General features: G+C 40.5%; 1 pseudogene; it reads right to left on the bottom strand.

The window, feature by feature from the left end:
- Positions 1–281: 281 nt before the first annotated feature.
- Positions 282–6,268, bottom strand: LOC110288519 (oogenesin-3-like; annotated as a pseudogene).
- Between the last annotated feature and the right edge of the window lie 2,237 nt (positions 6,269–8,505).

Raw genomic sequence — 8,505 nt, 5'->3', positions numbered from 1 at the left:
GTTTCAGGGACAGCAGAGAGAGTTCATTTTCCCAGAAACTGACATCTGTGAGGTGGGAACATTGACTTAGGGCAGGCAGCAGGGCATTGAAATGAGGTTTCCCCATATTACATGACTTTAATGCCAAGCATTCCAGGGTATGTCTAACACTCTCAAGGAGAAACCCAAGAGGCTCAAGGCATAAATATTGTAATGGTATATTAATAATGTACAAACATTTTAGCTCAAAAATATTCAGGCAATAGGGCAGGTAATCCAAGTCTGACTGTGAGAGTTCACAGTTACTGATGCAAAATGATACCAATGGCTTCTTCAGGCACCTGGGGAGAGAAGATATGATTGCTTTCTGGCAAATGTTGTTGAAAAGGGTTGATAGGTTTGGCAACTAAGCAGATGACACTTCTCCCAAACTCATTCTGAGTATATATTGTGGTCAACCTTCCACCCAGGACATGTCCTTCTATTATCTGCTCACACAACTCAGACCATTCTAGTTTGAGGCCTGTAGATATCAGCATATTCATAATTCAGTGCCTTGCTGGAAACTACAGCAATGGATATTTCAGGTTAACATGGTATATGTAGGAAGGACTACTTATCCCAAACAAAGTTGAGTAACTTCTTTGTACAATTGCTAAGAGTTCTCAGAGGTTTTGCTCCTCCCAGGTCCATAATCCTGTCTTCACCCTGAAACACAGTGTTACATATTTCTCATCTAGTCAACCTGTTTCTGGACTCAAAATCTTTACATATGAGCAATAAGAGACATGCTTATGCCTGGTAATATACATCTTAGCACAGGGCTCATCTGCTCAGATATACTATGTCTCTAATAGTGCTAGGTTTATGGTGGCCAGACCATAAAGCACTCCATAGCTTCCAAAACACAAAACAAAATAAAACAAAACAAATGGAGGCAAAAGAAATTAAATAAAATAAAACAGATGTGTTTCGTCTGGGAGTATGACTTGACCCCCTCAGTCCTACCTTACCCAAGGAATTCTTTCAGATTGCCGTATATAAAGTAGACATCATTTATACAGAGTTTCTGGAGAAAGGGAAATGTGGGAAGTTGAGAAACCAATGTGATCATTCTTTCCTCAAGCATTTCAGAATCACCAATACTGAGGGAATCTGTGATGTGATCAAGTGTAAGTTCAAGAAGATTGTCCATCTGTCTCAGGTAGGGACTAAGAAACGCCAGATCTTCTAGGCAAAGAGAACATAGCTCCAGCTCTGGTACATACAATCTGCATTTACAATTTTGAAGATTTCTATCACTGTGCCTTTGGTTAAGCTTTGAATTACCAGCTTCCTACAGAATAGATGAATGGAATCCTTTCTTTGCCGGGTCCACTCCAACAAGTATGTGTCGGATTCATTAAGTCTGCCATTCATGAAAGAGAGTTCAGTTGTTACCTTCAATTCTTTCTTCTCCACACAATTAGGATGCTTCTGTTCTATGAACTCTGGTAAATCTTCAACTTCATGGGATCAAGGCCATATTTCATGCAAACCATGGTTTGTATCCCTCCAATTGATTTCTTTGAGTTTGCACCTACTGTGGGAGAAATGAGTATAATTTTCAGAAGGCAAGAGAAGACACATCTTACAGTCTGGTTCTCTTCCACATATCACAGTTCAGCTGTTTCTTCCAAAGCTTTGCTTTTTCCTGTGCCTAGAATCACCCCCTAGGCTCGTGCTCAGTAAATGAATAGTATTCTTTGCAAGAGGGGCATCTTTAATCCTGTCTTATTTCCCTTCATTCCAAGCCCATTAAACCCAATGTCATTTCATTTGTACCTTTAAGGGATGCAGGTGAAGCCCATTCTTCATTGGGTGATTCTACTCTTTTCTGTGTATTACATTATGCACTATTTGCCCAGAGACATAGACCAAGACTCTACACTGCTCTAAACCTCTATACCCAGAAGAGCATAGTCCAGCTTGAGGGGTGACGAAACAATTGATGATCAGAAGCCTATGATCCATACTTAAGTAAATATTATCTGTCTCTAGTTGCTCTCTTTCAGCAATTAGAGAATCTTCCTCCTACCCCAGCAAATCTTGCCTACCTGGAGTGAACCTTTTGTGCAATAAGTATATCTAGTCCCTCAAGAACAGCCTTCAAACTCTCCAGGTTGCAGTTGTCTATCAGCACTGCTATCGAAAGCTATGGAAAGGGCCACTCAGGTATCATGGCCTTCAAGATCTTTGTATGACCATCAATGAAGGCCTCTTCAAACAACACTGGGAACAGCATATTGGGAAGGTCCTTGAGAGAAGAAATGGCCAAAGCCTCCTCTCTAGTCGCCTGTGTATTGACAGCTTCAGCAGGGTGGGTGGGGAGTAGACATCAATTGTTTCTTCTTCTGAAGAGTCATCCTAGGGAAGAAGAGAATAAAAATTTACCATTATTGCCATGAAATTTAGCAAGCCGTTCTGCCCACAGAGGGAAGTGTGAGGGCTAGATTACTACTGATAAGGATTCAGAACTCAGTTTACCATTTTGGGCACCCTCCATTTTTTCTTTCTTCTTTTAGATAATGTGTTTATAGAACTATGTATATCCTTGGCTGTCCTGAAACTTGCTTTATAGACCACACTGGCCTGGACCCTACAGAGATTTGTTTGCCTGTACTTCCCAAGGGCTGAGATTAAATGGGTGTTCCATCGCAGCTCAGCCTGTGCCACCATAGCATGTCTACTCCAGAACTGCTTGGACTGGCCTGTGTTGGTTTTAAAGCCATAATTGTCTCTGGTGTTGTGAAGTGTCTCCAAAGTAGCCTAGTTCCCAAAAGCCACATTGTATTTCAGCCAGAGCTGGGGTGAATATATTCCACTGGGAAAGGATCACCAGAAACTCTAAAGCCTCAGTCAGTTGTTGGATGATGAATAGACTGTGTTTAGGTCTCCAGGCCCTCAAAGAAAGCAAAGGAAACAGTTTCCAAATTTTCCACAATTTCTATTTATCTAGCTACACTGCATGGAATAAGTCATAGCATCTTTGAAATCATAATCATTAGCTATTGATGTCAATCTTTGATCATGAACCATACAGGCCTTTTGGAGAGTATTTTGGTAAAATTCTAAGCTTCAGGTCTGGAAACTACAGAGCTAAATAAAGTGGGAAAGAAACACTAAAGTAAATAATCTTTCAGTAGCCATTGTCATGGTCTGTAACTCTTTATAAAGCATCCTTAAAGATGAGACCCTGAGGTTGAGATTATAATTCACATGCTGAAGGCAGAAGGCTCACTAGCACAATGTCATAATCAATTAATTCTACAGCACCTGAATAGCTAGCCTGATACCTGTAGAAAGTAAAGGAAGACCCAAAAATGTAAGAAAAAGGAGCAGAAATTTTAATTTAACTGATATTCACATTTTTTTCATTGAGCACTTAATAAAATACAGCTGACTTCTTCCTGAAATTTTGAATGCATGTTGGGTTCCTTGAAAAAATATAGACCATGTATCAACCAACAGACAGAAATACCTTGTTTGTTTTTGTTTGTTTATCTGTTTTTTTTGTTGTTGTTCTTTGAGACATGGTATTGTCCACAGCTGTTTTGAAATGTGCTAAATAATTTAGGCTGCCTTCAAACTGAGACTATCCAGCCTTTGCCTTCCTGTTGCTGTTAAGAGTGAGTATGGGAGGGAAGGAGGGAGCAAGGCTGTGATTGTGTCATAATTTCTATTAAATTCACACACACACAGACACACACACACAGACACACACACACACACACATATATATACACACACACACACACACATATATATACATACACATACACTATACACACATATGTATATATGTATGTTTTATGTATATATATATATGTATATGTATATATATATATATATATATATATATACATATATACATATATATATTTCTTCCTGCAAGTTTGAAGACATCCTGAGTTCCATTAGAATAAGTGACTATCGGTGAGCAGATGCAAATCCCATTGTTTTTTGGTATTGTGTGTTTGTTTATTTGTTTCACATTATTTATTAAGTTATCTATCCATCTATTTATTTAATGTATATGAGTACACTCTTCCTGTCTTCAGACCCACCCAAAGAGGGCATCAAATCTTATTACAGATGGTTGTGAGACACCATGTGGTTGCTGGGAATGGAACCCTGTACTTCTGGACGAGCACTTGGTGTTCTTAACCACTGAGCCATCTCTCCAGCTCCTTATTTTGCTTCCCCTCCCATTTTTAAGTAGGTATTTTGTTCATTTACTTTTCAAATGCTATCCCTAAGATCCCCCATAACCTCCCTCCCCATCTCCCCTACCCGCTCACTCCTACTTCTTGGCCCTGGTGTTCCCCTGTACTGGGGCATATAAAAATTTCAAGACCAAGGGACCTCTCTTCCCAATGATGGCCAACTAGGCCATCTTCTGCTACATATGCATCTAGAGATAAAACTCTGGGGGTACTGGTTAGTTCATATTGTTCTTCCACCTATAGGTTTGCAGACCCCTTTAGCTCCTTTGGTACTTTTTCTAGCTCCTCCATTGGGGGCCCTGTGTTCCATCCAATAGCTGACTGTGAGCTATTTTGCCTTTTTAAAGACACATATAATTCCTGGGTATTTTGGCACTCACAGGCTTTCTCCCCCTCCCTGTTGCTGGGATTAAAAGCACACTAAAGAATGCCAGGCTTATTAGTAGTCAAGGCACTTGTGTAACTCACATCTGACACTCCAGGCTAGAGTGCCTGGTATTCAAGGTCACCCTGATATTCTGAATGAGACTGTCTCAAAAAACAGAATCCAGACTAAGTTAAAATTTTTCCACTGAAAGCAAATGATCCAATTAATAATTAGATGTAATTTAGAACACATTTTGGTAGTCTGGTTAAGCAGTTCTCATATGGCTGAGGTAGAAGAATCTCTGAATTTAAGGTCAGGCAATCCTTTTTTTTATTTTTTATTTTTTTAAAATTTACAGTCCAGCCATTGTTCACCCCACTATAGTTCCTCATCCAGTTTCTCCTCCCTGTTTCCACCAAGAGGGTTCGCTTCTTCTCCCCCAAACCCTATCCTCTGCCTCCCCCTTCTCTAGGGCCTCAAGTCTTTACAGAATAAGGCACATCTTCAACCACTGAAACCAGACAAGGCATTCCTCTACCCTGTATGTGCTGGGTATCCTGCCTGGCTGTGTGGCTCAGTCTTTGGGAGCTGCCAAGTGTCTATGTTAGTTGAGACAGGTGGTCTTACTTTGGGGTCATCCTCCTCTTCAGCTTCTCTAAATCTTCCCCTTATTCAACCACGGAGGAATCACAAATGGTCCAGAAGCACTTAAAAAATATTCAAAGTCCTTAATCATTATGAAATGCAAATCAAAAAGAATTTAAGATTCCACTTTACAATAATCAGAATGGCTAAGATAAAAAAACTCAAGTGACTGCACATTCTGGTGAGAATGTGGAGAAAGGGGAACACGCATTGCTGGTGAAATTGCAAACTGGTGCAACCATAATGGATATCAATCTGGAGGTTTCTCAGAAAATTGGAAACAGTTCTACCTGAAGACCCAGATATACAACTCTGGAGCATATATCCAGAAGATACCCAACAATACCACAAAGAAATATGCTCCACTATATTCACAGTAGGCTTATTTGTAATAGCCAAAAACTGGAAACAACTTAAGATAGCCCTCAACCTAAAAATGGGTATAGAAAATGTAGTATATTTACACAGTGAAATACTATTTAGCTACTTAAAATGAGGATATCATGAATTTTGCAGGCACATGAATGGAACTAGAAAATATCACCCTGAGTGAGGTAAATGAGACTCAAAATGACATGCATGTTGTGTACTAATTAGTAAGTGGGCCATTGGGTAAAAATTATAGAGTATCTAGGATATAGGCAAGGCAATCTTATGTTGAGAGAACTCACCTCAAAGAGAGAGAGAGAGAGAGAGAGAGAGAGAGAGAGAGAGAACTAGCAAGTAAAAATTATGTGAACAAAATTTCAAGTGAGGGCCAGGCGTTGGTGATGCACACCTTTAATCCCAGCACTTGAGAGGCAGAGGTAGGCGGATTTCTGAGTTTGAGGCCAGCCTGGTCTACAAAGTGAGTTCCAGGAGAGCCAAGGCTATACAGAGAAATCCTGTCTCGAAAAACAAAACAAAACAAAAAATTCAAGTGAGGGCAAGGCTAGACTAGGTTCTATCAGATGAGGTATCCTTATGGAGCTGAAAGACTTACTTGATCTGGACACTGCTGACAGATCACCATAATCAGACCCAGTTAGGCTATGACTCCAAGCTCCAAGAGACTGAGACTACCTCTACCTGTATGACCCTTTATATAACTTTCAGGTGAAGTCCCCCTTTGTGGCCACACCCCCTAAGCCAAAGTATACCTCTGATTTAAAAACTGAGTCTCCAACCACTTGCTCATATTCAGATTTGGATGTTGTAGATAATTTGGATCAGATCTGTACTCAGGAAGAATCTTAGTCCAGAACGATAGTCAAGAACTTATTTATTGAAGCCAAGTGATTGAGCTTGATGACTTTGATCACAGCAATTGCAAAGCAGAGGCAGGTAGATCTCTGAGTTCAAGATCACTCTTGTCTCCAAGCATATGGCACTAAACAATCACATCCTGACTATAAATTGAGGTCAACCGCAAGGACTTCTGTTTTCTGACCACACAACTGCTAGTGTTAGGCCTGTGAGCATCACCATGGACATGATTCAGGGTATGGAAGGGAACCACATAAATGGCTGTATCAGGCCAACATGGTGCATATAGAAAGGTATCTTGCATCCTCAATAAGCACTCGCCCTTATGCCAGTCCCTGTGCAGTGATTCCTGTGTTTCCCTCTCCATGTTCTAGCACTTTTCTCCTGTGTAGGCTTTGCAAGCATTCATTTGAATTTGATTCCTTCTTCTTTCATTTCTGACACTGGGTCTCGCCACACAGCCCAGATTTGTCTTAAAGTCTAGAGCATCCTGTCTCAGTGTACAAACTTCACAGCTACCCACAGCAAGAAATAGAGAGAATAAAGGAGAGGAGGGAGAGCAATGCAAGCTGAAGATATTCACTGGCATGTCTATCTCAGATTCCCAGTCTTCAGGGTAATCTTATAGAGTCACATGGCTCCAGAGCTGCTAGAGGAACTTACATATCTTGATTCACTTTTAAATTTCAGACAGTCTGGATGGGCAGCCAGGTGGTCACTAGTAACAGACCTTCTACATGATTCTCCAAATTAGTGTAATAAAGCCCAGTGTCCACAGGACCTTGTAATTACTTCAAAAGTAAAGACAAATGCCATACATTTCAGAGATTCTCTTCACTCAGTCCTTGGAAGACTCAATCTGTGGAAAGCAGAACCTATGTTGTTGGGCATGCCACAGTAGTACTGCCTCTTTTAACGGCCTGTCTTTTTGCCATGACAAGAGGCTGGTCACATTGGCTTCTCCTGAATAACCTTTCTAAAGAGAAATGAGATTCAAAGAAGCAGGCTTTGGTACCTGGTGGGACAAAGGTTAATTGTATCTGGGTTGGTTCTTGTGGGAGCTTCATATCCTGAGACTGATGAGTGTTTGGACTTGAGACAGCTAGAGAGTACTTCCACGGACCAGGCTCAGTCGGGTTCTCTCAACCTGTGGGGAATTAAGATTCCAGATAGGTGGGCAAAGAGTTGTTGAGAATTGACAAACGGAAACAGACACAAGGGAGTGTTGAATCTGAATGTATTTTTTTCCAAGAAAGCACCAGGATTTCAATACAGAAGAAAAACAAGAAGGCTAGGTGAGTACATCCCAAGGTACACTGGTTCTTAACACAAAACAAAGAAAACATATACATAAAAAGATGGTGGGAGCCAGGCAGTATTTACAACTGTGAATAGGAACAACCCTAATTAAGATCAGCTAAACACAGGAGCCAGGTGAACGCTCTGATACAATGCTAGAATATTGTTAAACCCACCACCAGGGGATCTTTAGTAAATACCTGATTATGGTATTCTTCTGGGCCTAGTGAAAAAACCTGCACCAGGGGAATTCCATTCTACTAACCCTTTCATGAATAATACTACAATCTACTTGTTTCCTAGGCCATTGTATATTCCTGTGTTTGGGTGTGACTCGGCTATTGTCCTAAGTAATTACTATGCAGACTAACCCTGAGCTTTTCTAGCTCTGTTCAAGTATATTGTAATGCCTAATTAGTTTCACTGTCTCTACTAGAAATGAATTTGAATGTTACTGAATAGGTAACATTCTTACTAAATTCCAAGCTCAGAGTCGACTTCAAGGATTATCTTGGACATTGGTGTAGGCCAGGGAGTAAAATTCAACCTGATTTAGGTATTTGTAAAATCATTACTTGCAAGCACCTATAATACAAGAAAGCACACAGACCCATACACCAGACTAACATGGGGATAGGGTTTGAGTATATGGGCTATGGGAATGCCAAGGTTCCAGGAGGCAAAGTTTCCTTGAAACTCTTTGCC

This window comes from Mus caroli, unplaced genomic scaffold (assembly GCF_978045245.1).
Source record: "Mus caroli unplaced genomic scaffold, Mus_caroli_1 scaffold_6, whole genome shotgun sequence".
Taxonomy (NCBI): Eukaryota; Metazoa; Chordata; class Mammalia; order Rodentia; family Muridae; genus Mus; species Mus caroli.
Note: the sequence above shows the minus strand (reverse complement) of the source record. Positions and strands in the feature narration are given on the sequence as shown.